We start from the raw sequence: 22242 nt of genomic DNA, 5'->3' as shown, positions 1-22242 counted from the left end.
CAAATGCTCAGCAAATTTGACAGATGTTTTCATCTAGTCACAATTGCCAGGGAGTACATTGTGTGGGACCACAAAAAGTGCCGCCTCAAAAGTTGAACTCAGCTTCGTTATATTGAACCATCATTAAACATGGTAGGCGTCTATTATGAAGAAACCGTCACACACAGTTAACCATCTTTGTCGCAGCATTTTCCGACATCCTTCAAAGACAAACTCCGACAAGAGATTGTCATTCTGTCTGGATTGTAACATGGCAGCAAAACTTGATGACATGCTCTTGAGTCTTTCCACTCCCCTGGTATTTTATTAATTTTTTTTTGTTGATTACACAACGAATGGGGGAATGGGAGCAAAGTACTCATTTGCGTCGTTTCTCTTGAGGTTAATTTTTGTTTCACTGATAAAATTAATGTAGAATATTCAGCCTTTTTATAATAGTAGGATTACCTTCCACATCTTCTCTTGTGTGCCTACAGAATCCCGCAGACTGCATACAAGGACATACACTGCTTACATAAATGTAATAGGCGGTTATTAAACGGTCAAGCCATTGACGTTGACATGAGCACTTGTAATGAAGCTAAATGTGTAACTGCAAAATTGTCAACTTATCTTATTTGCGCTCTTGTTGCGTGTTTTGAAAGGCTGGCGCGCTCATTTAGCCCTCAAAGGCACATAATTAGCTTGCGTCAGGACCTTTGGCTCAGTGAGCGGCTGCCTGAAATGATTGGCGTCATGGATATGAAAGCCAATGTTTTAGCTACATATAAACAAACGTCCTTCTTTACGTAAGGGTGAATGTAAGGATGGCAATGTTGTTGTATTCTAACAACAACGTGCATTATACGGGCCTTTCATTTAAAACAGCCATGGCTTTTTTTTTTTATACTAATGATATGTTTTGATGTTTATGGAATGACAGTGGAGGTATGTCACCCAGAGGGGAGATGTTTTCTATCGACAGACTATTTTCATAAGTCATATCATTAGATAGTTATTAATGATCATTTTTATGATGCTGTTAATGGCATACACAGCCTTGACATGAACAACCTTCAGTTCGGTCACAGTAATATACAGCACACAAATGTTGAACAAAAAAATATCATTCCGCTGTCGGGCAAAATGTGCAAAAAAAATAAAATAAAATCAAATCAAAGTGCTATTCAGGAGGCTAATTTGTTACTTACGACTTTGAGATGGCTGATTCCCCAGGAGTGTTTCAAAGAGCCAATCTTGACTCAAAACAGTACTTTTCAAACCACATTTTTCCATCAATGCACTTAAATAAATCTTAAAATCCATTAATGTATATACATTACACAAAAATTGTCACAGTCTATACGACTATGCTTAAACAACATTGTCCATGTCCATGCTCAAGGTGGAACCTTCTCTTAATGACTACGAACTAAAATGAATTCACAAATACTTTCTTGGGCTGCGTTTTTTTTTTTTTTAATGCTGCTGCACAAACTAGTTTATTGCACTCGTTTATTGCTTCGGTGTACACCAACGACCTGTTGTATTCAGATTTTCTTTTGCCATGATTTATGGGTGGAAATCATTCCCGATGGGACAGGAGGCTTAAATAGATCATTTCAAAAATAATTTTACAACATCACCCTTAAAAATAAATCACTTAGAAAGCAACAGGGTCCAAATCCGGTCCTCGAGGACCACTATCGAGCATGTTATAGATGTTTCCTTTTTCTGTATCATCTTGAGAAATTTACCACCCTGCTTTTTTTGTCATCCACCCCATAAGGAGCTCTACTGGAATATTTCCGTCATGCTGCTGTTTTATTTAGCAAATCGTTGTTGGTTAGGTTGAGTATTTGAGTTGGCGAATGGTGAATTGCAAATACGCAGGGCTTCACTGTATTTTTCTTCTAAATTGCTCTTTCATTTTCCTCCCACTTATCCCAATTGATTGCTAATGAAAAAGCCCACATATTTCTGGTTGCGCTATTTGCGGTGGATTTACCCTTCCTCACTCGTCGCAATTTTTTTCATTCTGTTTGCACTCACAGAGACAAATCCCCAAGCCCTGCCCGCTGCTTTTATTAAATTCGCCTCAATAAAAAAAGCTCAGACAGGATTTATTAGGTGCTCAGCGCGACCGTTTAGTATTTCCCTGCGTTATTAACTGAAAATCAATAGAAAGCAAAGAAAATGGAAGTCATACAAGTGTTGTCGCCTTTATATTATGTCGGCTGTCGGCTCAGATTCATGGTAGGGGGACTTTCTGCTTACATTGCAGGAGCTCAAGTGGAAGTTATTCATTAGAGGAAGCCGGCGGTCAGATACATTCTCTGTGGCACCTCTGGCACATCTTCTTGGTGAGGCTGCAATGGAGTGAGAAAGGATGCCGATGTGGCCTGATAGAGATGTCACACGCAACACGCCGCCCGCCCGATTTATGATTATTTTGTTCTTAAGACCTTTTTTAACACCATTATGAGGCCTGTACCCTTGGAAAATAAACTGTAATAGCATTACGCTTAACCCTCTCTCCCTGCTATAAAAGCCATCGGTCATTATTCCGCGGTGCCGTTCATTCCCTTAACTTCTGCCGTTGTCACCCCTGTGGGCCATGACAAGGCTTTAATTTTGATTTTAAACAGAGGGGCTGTTACCTGCTAACTCAATATAGTCTGAATGACGCAGTCAAGGCTAAAAGGCTTGAGGCACCAGCTTACTAGCAATATTCATGGTTCAATATTAGCCGTCCTGTGTGTAATTATTGAGAATATAAGAATAAGAATCCAATAACACTGCAAAATACAGGAAATAGTTTTTCATCATGTGTTAGCACGAGGCTAACAGACTTTTGTAAATTATGCTTTGGTGAATACAATATGAAATTCTCTTTGTCTCTCTGTTTTATGTTTAAGATTCAAACAGTTGGGTTTACATATTTTGAATCTCCATTTTTATACGGGACCATGTTGGTAAGCAACATAACTGCCGGGTTAATGTTGAGATTAAACAAAGGGGCATAACCTGCTCATTCAATGTGGTCAAAATGATGCATGCAAGGCTAATAGACTTGATTCTGTACCTGACCAACAATGTTCACGGGTCAATATGACCCAAGCTACTTTGAGGCATCAGGAATTCAAAAGTGCAATTCAAATGATTTTAGTTTCAATAGGAAATGAATAATATGAAGACATCCGAATAAATGTAATCCTAATTTATAAAATATACATCCTTACTCAGTATGAAGCATACACGGATACTCGGCTTGACTCTGTACCTTTCCAATAATGTCCACGGGTCAGTCTGACCCTCTGTGCGTTTAAAATAAAAATAAAAAATATCGTATTACAAAACAAACGAAATGCAGCCATCAGAATAAATGAAATCAGACTTTTTAAAGTAAGCAACGTTTTCAAATAAGTCAATTTGACCAATAACCTTGCAGGAGGGCTGACAGAAGGATGTTACATTCAAATGAAATACTGCATACCCAAAATACCGTACACGACACCATTTTTTATTTTTATAAATTTTTTAATTTATAGTCTCTTGTTTCTTACAGTGCTGACGGGTCACTGTGACCCCGCGCTATGTTTAAACATACCAAAATCTGGAAAATTCCCTTTTAAAAGAAATGGTCACAATCAAGAAAAGAATAAATTAAATCCTATTTTTAAGTCGATTTTCTAATGGGTCAATTTGACCTGACACATAACGGCAGGGTTAATATGCTATATGAGATACTCACTAAGCCTTCAAGGCAATTCCACCACAGGGAAAAGTGGCTTTGTTCACATATTAGGCCTTTTCTCTCAGAAAAATGTGAGAATAAAGAGCTTACCCCACGCTAATTTAATTACTCTTAGGGACCTCCATGACAGTAATGTAAATATTCCATCATGAGAACCTCAGATACAGCCAGTAATTACTTAAGGCTTTCCTTCACATCGCTCCTTACTACTTCTTTTTTTTTTTTTTTATTACCCAAAAGCTTTTTAACATTAGCACTCTCTTCCTGACAAATTAAATGAAATTTCATTAGCCCGGCCATCCTAATGGCATGAAACTATCAGCTGTTGTACGCCCGACTCGCTCTTCGCGCCGGCCCGGCCCCGGCAGATTAATCAAATAGTCAGCTTCGGAGTCAAACTGAGGCGAGGCGCGGATCGATCCCCGTGTCTGTGTTTGTCTTAAGCTCGGAGAGGCAAAGTCTTGCGTATTGATCTGCATATCTTCAACATGTTCAGTCCATCACAAAACAATTATTACAACGCTGTGTGCTTAATTAGAGTAGAAAGGAGATTCGTGAACGCGGTACATTTTCCCAAAACATCTACCAGCATGCCTTACGCTACTGTTGTGTTGTTTTGGTGACCCAAACATGTTCATGGGTCAACTTGACCCATTGTATGTTGATCCATCCCAAAAAATTCAACCAATAATGTTTTTTTTTTTGTATTATTTTTTATGGAAACCATAAAGTAAATGAATTTTACATATTTTATTTACTCTATTTATTTTTTATATCAGATTGCATTTTTTTTTTTAAAAAAAGGTAATGAAACACTTACATAGTTAATGTCTCTGTGTTAAATTGGTTTTAAATTAGTAGTCTGTGGAAGTATCGGCCATGGGAATAATACAACAGTGTTTAGTAGTTGAAAAAAAAATTATTATTATTATTAAGGTATATAAATTCAGCATTTCTGGTCACCCGTTTGAGTCTCTTGCGTCTCAGCCGGCTCATTATATTCAATATACCAAGTCAATTCATAATGAATGAAAAAAAAACCTAATAAATGAATACATTATTAAAAAAACAAAGAACAAGGTCATCCTAAAATATTTTTGGATTTAGATTTCTGTGTTTTAGGTAATTTCAATTATTGGTGAATCCCAGAAACAAAATCAATTAGTTTTATGTGACATACAAATTTTTTCCCAACTATTTATATTCTTTTTTACTATTTTGCATTTTGAAAATATTCACCAATTTTTAAATTTTCTATCAGATTGTTTTCACCCGGAACGTAACAGGTTAAATGCTCAACTTGAGGTGAATAAATGCATAATAGAAAATTCAAATGTGCTTAATGAAGCACTAAATCATATTAGAGGAAAATGTCGGGACAGCCCGTGAATGTTTTTTTTCTTCCATTGGTTTTGTCACAAGCCACCATTAGCTATCACATTTAACACCTTGACTCTGGTCAACTGAGAGCTGCTTGACCTTTCAACTCCAAGGGGTGGCTCGGTTATAGGGGGGGAAGGCCCTGGCCAAATGTGCCTCGGCCACACGGGACCCTTAAGGGACTTTTCCAATCCAATTGGCATCGAAGAGCAGATGCAGATCCCAAGGTTGCACCTGAGTGTTCAAGGGCAGGTCCAAGTGTAATCGGCACTTAGATCATAGATTAATCTTATTTGCTATCTATTAGGCTTGATTCTTGCTTCCTTGGCTTCCCCCGCCAGCCCCCTCCCAAAGCCAGGATTACTGTGATAGTTTAAGATAATGGATTCTTATGGAAGAGGAGGTCAAGAAGCGCTCTTGTTTCCCAACCTACGGATAATATGATTAATCTAAAAGCCACTCTTTCAAAAGAGGTCCCACCTTTGGCGGCCCAAATTGGCAAAAAGGTATAACATGAGCGGCGAGTCTGCTGCGATTTGATTGGCTCCCCTCACGTGTAGGTGAGAGGGAATACAATTTGTGTCATTCAGTTATTTACCGATGGAAACGCAAGCAGCGTAAAGTGCGTTTTCCATCAAAACAAATCGGCGAGGCCGCACAGATGGGATTTATTCAATATATTACGGCTAATCTGATATTCTTAAGCGTTCAACCTTTCAGTCCTTCCTGTGCATTGTATTGCTATATAATGTCATACATTGATGTTAATGAGCCGAGACCGAATGGATAATTGACATTTCCTTCATAAAAAAATAGAAAACATTTGGGTGAGGGGAACACAGACTTTTAAGTCTTAGATATAGAAATGGCTCGCTTAACATTTAAAAGCACTTTAAATGCTGTTTAATTGTCCATCAACACAAAAGGTTACATTGAGAGATTTATCGATTTCCCTAAGTAGCTCATTCTGATTCCAAATCTTGCCCTTGTTTTGATGTCTGCGCTTTGCCACGCGCCGGGCAGATAAACGGTAGATAAACTCTGATAAAATATATCCAAATGTGGCAGCCGCTGCGATAACCTCCCCAGAGACACGTTGCTTATCTCTTCCGCTCATCAGCAACTGAATATTTATCGCAAACAACAGCCGTGTGTTCATACAGATTATATACAAGTTGCACATACACTTATTTCCTACCGACCCCCACCTCAACTATATACAATTGATATTTTAATAAATTAGAAGAGTTTAAATTAAAAAAATATATTTATAAAATATCCAACAATTGGCCGGCAACTAATTCAGGGTGTACCAGCCTCTCGCCCAAAGTCAACTCGAATAGACTCCAGCATGCCTGCGACCCTTGTGAGGAGAAGCGGGACTGAGAATGTATGGATGGTTTTTACGTTCTTCAGCTTGAAACAACTAAAGAAAAACAAATGTTACATTTGAAAGCTAACTTCAGCGCCAGACAAGTTGAGAAAATCAGTTAATGAGGGCAGACATTAAAAGGCCTAAGTAACACACCATCATCAGATGACTGGAGTGAGATATAAGACCTTATACATTGTCACAAAAATGTTATTATTTTTATCATATTTTTAACAAATTATTTATTCATAGAAGCGCTGACGATACATAGCTTTTCACCCATTTCGCTTCCATTCAATGTGCGCTCTCCCGCGATCAAGGATTATAAATTATTTTTTCGACTGACTTTCACAAGAAAAGTAATAGAACGAACAGCATTTAAGCGCGTTAAAATGATTGTCGGCATTAAATTAATGAAGTAGTATGTTAATGCAAAATTAACCACTTAAATTGTCCAGCCCTGATTTGTTACGTCCTGTCCTGTCCTGTCGTTTCGTGTCCCGTCCTGTACTGTCCTGTCCATACCTACATTTTTCTTAGGGAATGGCTGAATTTTAATTGGGTGACGTAATAATCAACACATTGAATTAAGTTAATTATGTTGGCCGATATCACTAATTAAGAAAGACAGAAGCAATAATGTACCTGGGTCACTTTGACCCAGGTAATGTTAAAGTACCAAAATATGTGAAAAGAAAACCACTAAATATAAAGAAATAGTACCCATTCTATCTCAACTTGCATGTTTGTTGAAATTAATCAATTTTATTAGACAGACTAGGAAAAAAAAGTATTTCACATAACTCTTTGTTTTGACTATAAAATGGGTCAATTCGACCCACAAGGAAACAGGGGGGTTAAGTTAACGTACAGTAGTTTAATCACAATGTTTCACATACTCAGATGGAAAACTCATGAAAACCTAATTAGATTACGCTCCCTAATTCTGTCCTAAATGAGATTGTGTGCATGTAATGGCAGAATAATGTGCTGATGTGAAACATGACTGACTTGGATTTAAAACCATCTGACCCCGATTTGTCACTTCTCGCCGTCCGTTTAGCACTTCAAAAATGGGATTTCAATTACGTGTCAAGCGTTTGGCCCACCTGCGTGTGTTCCTACCAAACGGGATCATAACCTTTTGCGAGGAGAGATTGAGGCCTCATTTCCATGCTCACCTGATAGCGTCACAATACTGTGCTCATTAAAATCTGTCAGTCACCCAAAGGCGTCGCGCTTTGTTTACACCATTTGTCAACGTCAGCGTCGTCGTGGGAATCGCGACGACTCTCAATCTGAAGCAAACTCCGGCTGCAATTAATAGTCAGATTTAAATTCATCGTGACGACATCTCAATATGCTATTGATTGCTTGTGTAAGTTTGAATGTGTGGTAGCAAAACGTGCACATTTGCTTCGAGCAATTTGTACATCATAAAGTTCATTTTTCTTTTTTGTATTTTCTTTTTCATAGAATTTATAAATGTCAAGCTCCTGGAATATCATACTGTAAGCCAGTGTTTCCCAACCTTTACTGAGCCAAGGCAACCCTCTTGAAACAGTGCCAACAAAAATGGCACAAAAAGTATAACCACTGAAATAATGACATCTCAAATCCGTCACAAATGAACTTGCTCAGCATGAAATCTAGGTTTGATTAATTGAAAACAAAGTTGATATATTTGTCGGAAGCCATAACTTACTCTGTTGTATGATTGACAATAGAAACAGGTTTATTGTACCTTCTGCCATCTAATTGTTGTTCTTGTACCTCGTCCAACATTTTGCGTTCACACTGCTGGAAAATGCGACCCAGATAGATTTTTTTTTTGCCCGTTGGTGACCTGTAACTGTTTTTTTTCCCCATGACAGTCTGAATGGCAGAATTACATTCTTTTCAAATTTGATTTGGGACACTTTCATTTGTGAACTTAGATTGGTTATGTATGGGACTTTTTGGAACGTAACTGCAGCCAAACGTGTAGCTCGCATTGCATGTCCTCCTCAACGAGGTCATCCGGAGCCCAAAATGCACTCCGAATGGGCAGCTGGGAGATCTTATCGCCAAAGTTGTTTTGAGTAACAGTATTGACTTTATATTTGACTTTAATTTAATCCCACTTGAAACATGACGCATAAAGTTGACATTTAAGGTGATAGTAATAATTCAGCCATTATTTTTTACGCACCGCAATGACGTGACGTCTCCATGAAATGAGATTGAAAAGCCTTAACTCATTATTACTGCCAAATACCTTCTTTTTTACCTTCAATCAAATCGCTTTAATGTAATGCGAACGCTTACACAAAACCTTCTCCACTTCTCATCATATATACATATATATATATATATATATATATATATATATATATATATATATTTATTTATATGGAACATGCATAATTATGGCATTGTCAGTCCTGTTTTTTTTTTGTTTTTTTATTAAGACTCTTGGAGTAAATTGTTGCAAAGTTTTCGCTCCTTTCCCTCAACATGCTGTATCCAGTGCTTTTGCTCTCGCTGTCTGATTTACCTCCATATGAGCTTTATATTTTGTGCTGCATAATCACTGCATCAAAATGAAGTTGAAAATGCTAATGCCTCTAATTGGACTGCTAATAGAGACCGTTTCCCCAGCTCCAAGCTTTCGGGGGGTCTGTGTAATCAGTGTCGACAGTCGTTAAGGGAATGGAGAGGCAACTAGGAATGTCAGGAGAGGGCCCAGGCGGTTCCGGCTGACACTACCCCAATCTTCCGGCACCCATTAAATGGCAGTTTCAACACATTACCAACCATAACATCCTTGAATATCACTGATTTTATTTGCAGTATCAAACATTTCATTTCACGCGCCATTAATGGAAAAGTGCTGAGGTTCTAATGCTGCCAAACATTTAGTAACTACCTGGACTCGGAGAACCAATTAACTCTAGCGACAACATGGCCAATTAAACACACAAATAGGTGAGTCCGGCGTTGGTTACTGCCCTAGTAATTTACTTTTGAATAAACCCGTGCAGAGAAATACAAAAGGCGCTCATGGAATTGTCCAAGTGAAGTGAATCGAGGAAGCGAAATCGAGACGAAGACTGTCTCAAGAATTCGGTAGAGCTGCAAGAATATACACTATGTCATGACACAGAGTACAAAGAAATGGATGAGCAAGAAGAATGTTGATAAATGCTTCCGATACAGTTGAAGTTGGAACTGATTTAACTGAAGAGAAACTCAATTTAACATGCCGTGATTAAAAGAAAATATTACATTTGACTACGAGATTATATTGAATTAAAAGTACAGTACAAATTTATATGAAAATTCATCAAGTCATTTTTTTTTAAATTACAATAATTCAATTTTGAAAAGATTTTCTCCAAAGATTCATAACCCTGGATCTTAACGTTAGCATGTTAGTGCTTGTTTTAGCTAGCCATCTACCTAGCTAGCTAGGTATCTATCTATAGCCCCAATCCTACTGTGTGGCAAACATTTAGGACACTTGGCAAAGGTAGCAAAATGCTCGTTCAGGTCAGAATTCGTCACAAACATTACCATTTTGAAGATTTTCAAAATTTTCTTGCAACAAGACGGAAGTCGGGTGACCACTTGGCAACGTTTGCGATGATCTCTTGACTATATTTAAATTTTGCGTGTCAAAAATACTGAACGTTCACTTATCATCCAAACTAAAACTTACCCAACTGTTGTGTTTGGTCGATGAGTCCACTGCAGGCGCCACATGCATGGATCAGCTACACTAAATGTATTTTGGCTTTTTGAGCATTCAGATTAAGCTGTTCTGATTGCTGTGGTACTGAAAGTACCCTGAATTGGGCCATGTAGTAGTCAAAACAACAGAAAGGTATGTTAAAGGTATGAAAAAAAAAATAATGTAAATCAGAAACCTGGAAAATATACCGCAGCTCACATTGCTGAGAAAATGCCCTTTTGAATTATGTGAACATAACCAAACCAGTCAACCATGTAACATTTTGAAAGTCATTTCCAATAGAACTGAGCGTCATCAAAAACAATTGTTTTTGAGACGATTACTAGCGCCTGTTTGACTGTTTAAAAAAGACAATATGTCCTGTGTTTAACAAGAAATGTGTTGGTTTGTACAGATGGCCCTGGCGGCTGTGTAGTTCTCTTGTCGTCATACTGTACATCCTCATTCTTTTGTCTCGTCCACACACAGCTCTTTAATCCGTTCCTTTCGGCCACCTCTGGGATGGATATCTTGTAGTATTCCAGTTTATTGTTCAGGAGCAAAGAGGTAGCCAAAGGCCAGGTAACTTGGATTTGACTGGTGTATTCTCTCGTCCCACAGGACACAAGATACAAATCAAGTTCCTTTGACCCCATTGTCCTCTCCACACTTCGACTCCCCCGAAGGCAATACTCCGGTATGGGATCCTTTCTTCCCTTTTATTTATTTATTTCCCTTTACCTCCTGCTAAAGCCATGAGATACATACATTTCCTTGGGTAAACCCTGCCACTGTGAGTTGTGAGCTAATGTTTTGATGGCAAAAGATGTTTACATATTGTGCAGGCTTAATAATAATCATTTGCTGAAGATGCCTCGTCCATGTTTTGGTTGCTTTTCCATATTAATGAACACTGGAATTTCTGCTCCTGATCCTTCTGCGTTTTTTTATTTTTTTATTTTTTTATTTTTATTTTAATCGATGGACATTTTTCTTCTCTAAGAGAATTATCTGCACACTAGTAGAGCCAGACACCCCAGTTTCTCAGTCCGCTTTCCCTGACGAAATCTGCTCTTCTTGTCATCCTGACCTTTCTTCCGTTTTAATGAAATCAGACTTGGCGTAAAAATAAACAAGCCCATTTCCCTGCCCCGTTAGCCCGCAGACGCCAGTGACCTATGAACTTAATTTTCTATCCAAACATATATTCATAGGTGGCACCTTCCTCTCGCCGTGATGGAAAGTGTCACAGGTGTTGAAGTCTGATTAAAAATATGATAATGTCGGTGTCCTCGCTCACAACTATTTTGACCATGCAATGACATGAATAGGATTAAATGGAATATATAACATATTTTAGGTGCTGCCTCACTGTTGTTTGGCTTATATTAGCTTTGACTTTACAATTCTTACGCTTCTACAATCATTTAACAATAATTCTTTTGAATGTTGCATGGAATGGTTTAATGGGTCAGTAAACAGAGTAAATTTTACGTTGAATATTTTACCATCATACGTTTCTCTGTTTACTGGGACCAAATATAATCTTTGTAGAGTAAAATGTACTCTACGAAATTTACTGTGTAGGTTCGGATTACGTCAGGAGAAAAACACAATTGTAAGCCAGACTTTGCGTTTAGAGGTGTGCACCATTTTACTTGGATTGGGTTTAACTTTTATGTTTATGATAGTTGAGAACTGAACTCTATGAGGTTTAAGTCTGACCAGTTTAAAGCCTCCCACTTCTTTACTTCAGGTCAGACTTTAAAGCAGCGTCATCTTAAGTGTATTATAGTCTACAATGTTTTCGGACTGTTGAGATTCTGGTTGTCCCCACCGTGGGACTGAAATGCTATCATGAGTCAAGGCTCCTCAGTACTCGGCAATCTGGACACATTTTTAAAGGTTTGATGGGGTTTGACCTTTTGGCTCAGAAATACAGTATTTTAGGTTGTATTTATTTGGTTCTCTCATCAGAATGCTTCAAATCAACCTTATAGTATAATCAACAACCCCTACAAAGACTACATTGCTAGTATTTGACATAAATGAAATTACCATGCTAAGTTTTGTGGTTCGTATGCCCCCACAGCTATTATATTTAGGAAGTGGCACCTGTTTCTTGTCAGCGAGACAAAGAGTTGAGACCTCTACACCCCATACCACCATCCTTATCAGCACCTTGCCCACAAAGGGTTAATTCAATCATGTCAAGGTTCCCTGCTCTGTTCCTCGCCTCTGCCATCATACTTTAGGCCCATTGGAGCATTTCCTCATCGATGGCACCTTTGGCTTCACAATAGAAGCTAATTTGTTAGAATCTTTCACAGGTCAGGGGCTGCTTAAAGGCGACGAGGGCGCCTCGGCCCCGCTGGAAAAATTGAGCCATCCGTGAGCCGAGGGCGAATTGAATGCCCAGTCGTTTTACGGCCGCAGACATCCAAAGCATAAATATCCATTTGTTTTAGTTCATTTCGGTCCGCAAGATCTTGCCATGCCATCCCTGTTAACGTAGGTTAATAGATTGATTCCACTGACATGGCTCATAATGAACAGTAAATTGTTTTATCTCTTAAGTCTTATTTGGTCGGCCAGGAAAACATACGAGGTAATATGGCTGTGGCTAAATGGAGCGTATAATAGATCTCTCCCTAAGGCATAAGGATAGGTTGATGGCGGGGCTATGATTAATGAAAATAATAATGCTCTTGAAATAGACATTTTTCTCCCTTTTTGGCCCTTCCCTCCAACGGTCATTCCGATTGCTCATGCACAACGTGATGGATTCTTAGCATTTTGATTTCTGTCCGTGGGGTTGTGTTCCTTGGGAGAGGCTCTCTGGACGCTTGACTCAACAGTGAACTCAACTCACTTCGTAGCCGCAAGTACGACCATGTAGCTATGATCCAAAGCATAAAGGCGAAGTGGTTGCTGTGAGACAAGATATCAATATCGCATAATCTTGAGATATACTTAAATTGAGTACTTGCTTTGATTGAGTAATTATGAGGAAAATGCGCCTTCTTTCAATGAAATTGTTTAAAAACACCAAACAGCATATATCCAGTTTCACTCAAATGTAACGCATTATAACATTCAACTGTGTGTTTTTGTTCTTTTCACTTAAATGTTGCCTGTAACACAAGGCATTTCAGATATGTAGTGTCTCACTCGGAACACTCGCCGACACTATATAAAAGGAATACCTACAGTGTGATATAATCAAGTAGGGATATGAATGCCATATTACCTCTTTGTGTTAACCACAAAATAAACGAAAAAAATAATGTACGTCTGCTTCTTCAGAATAACACGCGTTATAAAATGAAGCTGTGACAATGCAGCACAGGTGATACTTTATACAATACCATTACGATACAATTGTATTTTTATAGCGTACTTTATTAAACAAGCGCTGACTTTTCCTTAATGGACATGACGGGAGTGCAGATGGCTCTACCGTAGCCAAGCCGCGATGAACCTCGAATCTCGATGCCTGCTGGACTGCTTGTAGACGGCCTCCTCCGTCGCTGCTCCAGCAAAGCCTAATTTTCTTTCGGCGAAAAGTGTAACTGTGTTCACCTTGAAGTATCTGCACCAGGGTTATAATAGTTTAGATTTATATTTCATTGTAGTTCGATTTTATTTCGTTAATTCTGTAAGTTTGAATTGGTTTACTTGTTGACGTTTCTTCTTTTGTACGTATGTTCAGCAATACTGAAATAAATTCAGTGATCCCTTTCAGTTTCAGTTAGCTTTCCTTATTTTGTTTTATTTTTTTTGTTTTAGTTTTAGTTATTTTGTGGAAATGGAAGGTATATCTCAGACTGGTGAACTGGTATCGGTGTTGTAGTATCGGTGCATTTTTATGAGTGGGAGTACTGTACAGACACATGCAGTTGGCTCCGATACAGATTCTGGTATTGGTGCATCCCTTGATATCAATACTCTTCAATGTCCGACATCCATGGCAACTGATCCATCATTCTTGCTATTGTTGTGCTACCGACACTGCTTGTCCAGACGACCGACGAATACATTGGCTGCTGCTCTTATTTATTTACTGTGATTTTATTATTGGCAAAATGCTGTAAATTAGTTATTAATTCCCACCGCTTCTGCGTTCTCCATCCCCACAAAAATGATCCAAAGAAAAGTTAACTCGGTTGTTTAATCTGCTGATAAAGTTGCCTCTGCACTTAAATGACATTAATTACACAATACTCTCCAGCCCCTGAATCGGCTCCTCCCGTTCTGTCATTTAAAGGCACCCCGGCTCTTGATGCCTTCTTTTAACCAAATCAATGACTTTTAATTCTGTACTATTGATATGCTTAGATAATGCTCCAATTGAACTGTGCTTCTGCAGATGAAGAGTAATTGGGTCCTGACCCTTGTGTGCTTCCCATCACAGCATCACCACCCCCCCAGTACATTCCATCCTGCAAGGAAAGAGGCTTGGCGGGTGAGGGGGGGCTCACTTTGTAGACACTCACTTGTGGCAAGGTGATAAATTACAGTTCTTAACTACCATTGATTACCCAGTGTTTCTCTAGCTCTGGTGACAACTGTTCAGTCACTCTGAATGGCTTTTAATGGCACATTAGAGAGAAGAAGGTGTACAGTTTCCCCAACATTGATTCCACTCGCTTGTTGCCTAATAAAGACAAACTGACACGCACTTCTCTCTGGGAATATCCAGCTTCAGACATCCGACCCCAATTTTTTGCAAAGCAATACATTACAGCTGCGAGTGCACAAATGCTTCCGATGGCCCTGTGCCAACACAATATTGTTAAACTTTATCCTTGAGACGTTTTAAAATGTTGTTTTTGTTGTTATTTATATGATATTGTGAGACAGACGGACAGTTTTACGCTGCGTTTATATTGTTGGGCTTGCTTGGTAGCATTTAGTCGTGTTGTTGTTAAAGTTGCAAATATTTAATATTTAATTCTAACATCAAAATGAAATTATGGTGATCACTGCAAGCTAGTTCTTTGCTTGCCGTTTGCTAACTGGAAACCTCGTATGTCGGGAGAGCCACCTGTATAGAAACAAAAAGTGAAATGATACATTATGGTCAAACACATGGTGATCAACTCGCTACGTTCCTAGTTGTCTTGGTAACAAAAGCCGTATTCAAAACATGCAAATTTTAGCAAGACTGGATAAAGAGGGTCAGGTCTACTGTAATTCTGGATCCTTGGGGTATTTTGATGAAATTATTGAGACCCCTGGACTGCGAATTGAAAATGCCTCACGTCACCCTTAAATTCTTTCCATTCTGCATTTTGTATTTTTAATTTTGGCCAAAATGGTCCAGTATTCATGCATTTTGATATTTTAGCGCTTTCCTTCAAGTCTATTTTTGTTTTTCCTTAAATCATGCTGTGCTTTTGTCTGCGAGCGCTGTGCAAATGCAGGTGTCCGACACACCAACGCCACAGCACCCGCCCTGAAACAAATGAAGCGGCGAAGCCTGTCGCCGGGGTCCTATTTTAACTGCGGGAGTGCAATAAGCGGAGCAAAGCTGTGGAGTTGAGCTCACAGAGCGTGTGGGCTTTGCACAGCGCACCTGCTCTTTTGGATCTTTTTGATTTATGTATACGCTCACAGCACCAAATGCACAAGGGTTCAGGTGAATATAGATCAAACACTGTCACACATTTGCAGCATAACTCATGCCGCTGCTTTTGTGCGCATGTATGAAGTTTGCTTGAAAAGTGGATTGACCGCGGATGAACGCTTCATTCGCCAGCTATCTAGTTTAGCAGCAGTTTTTTGTAGCGCTCATACTGCTGCTTCATTGGATTATCTTTATAACGGAAATATTTCGGGAAGAAGGCGTCCCTAGGCCCACACAAAAGAAAAAAACAAAAAAATGAAAAATATGTATAAACTTGGAATAAGGTTGTCATGTTGTGAGAATGAAATAGTATATAATAAAGATCTAGAGAGACACCGACCGCTCGTTTTGGACTGTTTGGGGAATTTTGACTTTCCCTCGTTAAAAATGACTGCTTTATTGTATCCTCTTTATGTTATGACATCATTCTCCCCAGCACCAGGAATTGCAGTGTTTATTTTGGTGATTCTCATTAAATAATCAACTTTTGCAGACTCTCAACATGCAAGGAAGCACTTAAAATTTGCAAGTGCGTCCATTCTGGTGAGAAATTATGTCTTTTAGTGGTCACAAACTTGATCCCACCAAAACTCCCTGAGCAGTTCCCCCTTGAAAGCTAGAAAAGAATTAGTCCCCAACAGTAGTCTCACCAATTGACACAAAAATTGACATCATAACAGGACACACAGAAAACTCGCAAGAATCAATCCACTAAATTTGCAAGCCCACTGTTATAGCTTGAAGTGACCGATTTGGGTGAATTCAAACGCTCATACCTGTCCTACTAGTCTCTACTTTCAGTTTTTTGGTATGTACAATATGTGCAGCCAGACAAGGTTGCATTTCTGGGAGCGCTGCAACACGGCCAAAAGTGAAACGCTATGTGAAATGGTTTGCAATGTCTTCGTGGATTTTGCTGCTAAACCAAGTGAGGTGTGATCCATGCAAAGGAAATATGCCATCTTTACCGTTCTAAATGTCTGTATTGAGCTGAAGAGCAAAGACAAGCTCGTTGCTAGAAGGGAAGAAATGGACTTGCGGATTGTCATGTCCGCATGTGTATGTCTACAGGGCGCTATTTAAGATGAGCTGTCAGTGAGTATCCCAATCCATTTCCATCCATCCATTATCTGTACCGCTTCTCCTCACTAGGGTCACGAGGCCGGGGGGTCTTCGGGGAGTAGGCGGGGGACACCCTGAACTGGTTGCCAGCCAATTGTAGGGCACATATAGACGAACAACCATCCGCGCTTACACTCAGACCGAGGGGGCAATTCTGAGTGTCCAATCAACGTGCCATGCAGGTTTTTGGAATGTGGGAGGAAACCGGAGTACCCGGAGGACACCCACGCAAGCACGGGGAGAATTCTTTCATTTTAAAGCACTCATCTTGCTCGTAAAGCAAAACTCATCCAAGGGACGTCGGCTAAATGAGCCTCAATCGGATCCATGGTGCCTAAAAATGAAGTAACCCCGTAGTGACATGCACTACAAGAACTGGTAGCCACAAAAGAGTATCAGTGCCAAAATGAAAATAAAATAAACTTTAATTAATATTATCATAGGAGTACTTCATATTGTGACTCCAAGGATGCAATGTTTTTGGCCCACAGCTTCCTCGTGTAATCCAGGACACAATATTCCTTATAATTGATTTTAAAAGCAATGAACAATGTTATCTTCTCCAAATCCTGTTTTGTTTAGAATTCTCCTGGAGATTCAGTACTCTTCCGTAATGCCGTAACATGACCCGCACATGAGGCAAGTGAAATAAACTTATCTGGTTTTATATAAATATATCCACAGCTGAAATCCATGCGCAAGAGCTTATTGACCTAACGGGCGTGATGGGTTGTGACTTCCTGTTGGGCTTGTGAAGTTTCAAGATACCCCGGGATGAACACGGCCCGGGCTTGAGTGAAGGAAAACAAGACGGGCCATCCTTGAGTTATTAGTCATTAAGGGATCAACAGAGTTTACAGGAAATGATCGTCCTTGCTCTTGGACTCAACCCACAGATGTTTAATTTAAAGTACAGCGTCGCTGTCCAGCTACCAGCATGATGTTTTGTTTCAGGAGCAATAAAAAGGTTTTACAGCAGAAATACACACCATAAAATAACTTCCAAACTTAAATCTTGCCAAGGCCGACACTATATGCTCTACATGAACGTTTAATGTAAAAATAACCTTTAGTTATATACTGCCGACCTGTAAACAAATTTGTTCCAATGTTTAGTTCGTTAAAACTAAAAAAAAAAATAAATAAATAAATAAATCCTGATTTAATGCAAAATACATGTATTTCAATTTACATTAAATTTTTTTTATTTTTTTTTTTAATTATTGGTATTCCTTTTTGTTCTGTGATTCTGACAATTTGCCCAAACATAGTTTTTTTTTTTTATGAAGCTGTCATCTACGGTGGGCGAGAAAGGTCTAAAAGTGACCACTCAAATTGTTTTTTCCTCCCAGTTACTGACCCTTTTGAAAAATTGAACAAGTCTCGGGTAAAAATAACCCTGAAACATTTTTTGCTTTGTTTTCGTTAGCGGTTCATTTTAACAACCTCATCAGTGTCCACCTGTGGGTAAAAATTAAATACATAGTTTTTATTTGTTGTTGAAGACATCTGTCTGCCAAAATGCTATGGAGAAAAAAAACAAAAAAAAACAAGCCTCCTATTTTGACATCTACTTGACTTGTCAGTCGCAGCCAAAGCAAACACTGGTGATTGTGTTTGAATAGCCAAGGAAACCATTTTTGACATTTCTGTCAGCTTGTGACCCACTCCTCATCCAGCTGACCCAGTCCGTCAACAAAATGTCACTGGAGACAAATCAAAAAACAAAAGCAATGAGCCCTCATTTGAATGAGGATAATATCATAATAGCGGCAGGTTGGGGTGCTCTATAAGATGCCGTTGGAGAGATTGCCATTGTGCCTGAACCTGATGTCAAAATGCCACGAGACGCGTCCCCCTGCCGGGTCAGCGCGCCTCGGAGGTCGGGGCTTTTGCCCCTGCCCCGGGCACCGGGGCCGAGCTTAACTCTCGAGTGGGCCTGGCACTTCTGTCAGCCGCGCATCATGTGAAAGTGCAGAGTTGAAGCGGTGTAACAGGGTTAAACTGATTAGCGATGCACTTGTGTTCCTCGGGTCACATTCTGAAGAACAAAAGTCATATTAAAGGATCTTTTTGTTTCTGCGCCGCTTGCCTAATGCCACAGTTCTTCCGACGTACAAAAGTCACTGATGGATAGCTGCCATTTTTCCCTATTCACTTTTTTGCATTTGCCGCGCTCTCTTTGTGGATATCCCAAATCCCCCTGCAGCCTGAGCCCAGCCTTCACATTCTTAACCCGCCCTGTCAATACATGAACTCCTCTATTCCTTTTAATTCTCACTTTGTTGGCTTTCACTCAAACTTGTGCTCTGCCTCTCCGTTTCCTTCTCACTTTCACCCACACTCGTCCCTGGGAAATGTGGATCTTTTCCTGACAACTTCCTCGTGAAGCAAAGCCTCTAGAGATCATCAGCAGATCTCTGCCAAAAAAAAAAAATGTGTGGGAATGTCTGGATGGGAAGGAAAAGGGGGACTTTTAATTGTTTTTCAGTTTTTCCATTATTGGTCTCCTGGAATTAGTCTGTACAAGAAAAAAAAAATGGTTGTTACTTTTTAATTTTGTCGACTAAATGCTCATACAGGATGCTGCGCTTAATGCTTTGAAAATGTTCTCCATATGCTACAAATTATGCATCCTAATTTCATGTTGTGTGATACAAATCAAACTAGTTTGGATGTTTTTTTTTCTTTAATGTACTGGTGATTACTCACCGGCTAACCTGCCTGCATGCGCAGCTGGAACAACAAGTGCTCCGGCTTGACATTAATTAAGAGCTCCCTCGCTTTCCCAACCAGAGCGCTGAGGTCGAGAGTTAAAAAGTGTTGGAAAAGGTTCATGCGGTTTGGATGAAACTGAATGAAATAAAACTCATTTTTACAGAAGCCAGGTTGTATTATTTATCATCGCGTTCTGCACCAGTGTCCATGTTCATTCCTACAACACCGTCGCATTCGCATTTTGTAAGTTGGAGGTCGCTGTCACTAACCTGTGCTAACGCAGTAAATATTGAATGGGAATACACCCTGCTTTTTAAATAATCCATGAGACGGAAAAAGAGAGAAATGTCGCTCACCAAAAAGGGGTTGAAGGGCAGCGTGACAACAGATTCGTCATTGCGTTCCGTTTGTATTTGTGATGTTTTACGTCATAAATACAAAGACAAATTAAAATGACGCTTCTTATGAGGTCGTTTGTCGGTGGAGTAAACAAAATCAGTTGCTGATGTGTTTAAACTTTTTATTTAAGTTTCTCAATATTTGTTCCCCAACAATAACGTAATGTCACTGAAGAAACAAAAATATATATATGCTAGTGTTGTGGTTGTTTTTTTATTTTATTTTTTTAATTTTTTTTTTTAATACTGTTGACTCCAAAATGCTTTAGCCCAACAAGGACGTAACACTCTTTTAACAGTCTTGACTGCTTTCACACTAACTTCAAGTATAAGTCATATTGACCCTTTTTTTTTTAAACCATACTTTATTCAAACACTTTGAAAGGGTTCATGTGTCAGCTTCCATCGTTGCACAGTGATGGACATAAAAGGGCGGCCATTGTTTCCTCACAATAAGCCTCCATTCTTAATGCAGATGAGCATAACAAAGTAAAAGTGGGGGGCCGTCAAACATCTAAAACTAGGAGTTTCCTGGCTGCTTTATTTACATATTGGTCCTCCTCCTGAGATGCTGCGTTGAATAAATAAGACGTATCAACATTCAACCTCTTTTCGTACTGAAAATTATTCTCATTAACAGCAGATTACCTTTAAGAAATCCTTTGATTCGCCTGACTTTTTAGCATGACTTTGATGCAAGGGCGGCAAATAATCGGGGTGATTATTTGTTCATAAATCACTAGAAAATCAGGGAGAGCACACTTTGGCTCATTTAGTAACTTTATTGTCTTTGCATTGCAATTGTCGTGATTGCCATGTCTATTACTGCATCACATCAGGGGGCTGATTGCCCACATTTATTCTAAAGATAACAACTGGCTGATGTAAACAAAGCCAGGGAGGATGTTTGAAGTCAAACCTTTTTCAGAGCGGTAAGGTGGAGAAGCGGTGGCTGTGGTGGGGGGCTGTTCCGACGACAGGTCCGCATGTCGATAGCGGCGGGCCGCAGAGGTCTTAACTAGTGCCTGCGACTTGAATGGCCGCTCCACAGGAAGCAGGCCTGCTGGTTTGTTTAGCTGGATGTGATTTCGAGCGGCAAGAGGGAAGAGGGGGGTGTGGCCCCACTCATACGAAACACAATAGGGCATACTTTCTGAACACGGCTATTAGGCAATAATGATGTGGCTCGGGTCCAAGTCATTGGCGCTCCGACCGTGTGTGCAGATTAAAATTTGCCCCTCCTTGTATTAATCAAATAGTGGCCTCCGTGTGAGGGCGACGCATGAGTGCCTGCTCCTGGAGCAGAAGAGGAAAGGCCATTTCCTCACATTTTTCACCAGTGACTGTGACACTCAGCCTCCAAAGCCAAACGCCTCGATTGATAGCTTGTTTTGAGCTATTGATATGTTTGTAATGTTTTGCGTGATGACGTTTGTTCAATGTGTTTTTCTTGGACTCTGGTGACCTATAGCTGAATTAATATTGCAGGCGTCCCTTAAGGTTCCACACGGTGCACAATGAACTAGTTTGCATTGAGTGATATTATATTTATGGTTTAGACGTGTTTGACATGCAAATATTGATATTGTAATCATGACATTTTGAGGTCACCAACAACGAGTAGCGGCATGAGCATAAATTGTCATGTGGCAAAAGAAGTTACCGCCGTACTGTTTTTTTGATTGTTTGGTAATGATGAACTTTAAATGTTTTCCCCACAAATATTCACCAAGATTATTGCTTTATCATTGCTTTAGCATATATTAATGAAAGACTGTGCCGTGGTGTGAGAATACGTGGTCACATGGAACAAGAAGCCGGCTGCACTTTTGATTGTTTTATATTTATGGCCGGCATGTCTTTATACTTATCATCTTTTCTCTGCTTTATATTTACTATAATTATTACTTTACTACTTTGTTAACGTAGGTTAGTCAGGGATTTAGCCAAATTGTGATTTGCATACAAATTTGGATTACGATGCCACTGTTGTGAACCAAGGACCCCATGTAATAATAATAATTAAAAAAAAATAAAAAATAACCCTAAAAATGTTGATAGAATTTGGAGTTCAATTTATTTTTGTATTTATCTTTTCAAAATCAAAACACAAGCAACAACTTTGGTTGTTGAATCACCATTAAATGTGACGTCTCGTCAGATTTGTGCCAAAAC

The 22242-nt window shown here is 39.3% G+C and overlaps 1 long non-coding RNA gene across 1 annotated transcript in view; it reads left to right on the top strand.

Annotated features, from left to right (window-relative positions):
- LOC148335226 (uncharacterized) overlaps positions 1–22242 on the top strand; it is a 112856-nt gene that overhangs the window by 72619 nt on the left and 17995 nt on the right. Inside the window, exon 3 of the long non-coding RNA XR_015844159.1 lies at positions 10822–10897. This is a non-coding gene — a long non-coding RNA (uncharacterized LOC148335226). The remainder of the gene's footprint in view (positions 1–10821; positions 10898–22242) is intronic.

Source organism: Idiotropiscis lumnitzeri, chromosome 6, assembly GCF_059441095.1.
Source record: "Idiotropiscis lumnitzeri isolate Australia: NSW breed Sydney's pygmy pipehorse chromosome 6, RoL_Ilum_1.0, whole genome shotgun sequence".
Classification (NCBI taxonomy): Eukaryota; Metazoa; Chordata; class Actinopteri; order Syngnathiformes; family Syngnathidae; genus Idiotropiscis; species Idiotropiscis lumnitzeri.
Note: the sequence above shows the minus strand (reverse complement) of the source record. Positions and strands in the feature narration are given on the sequence as shown.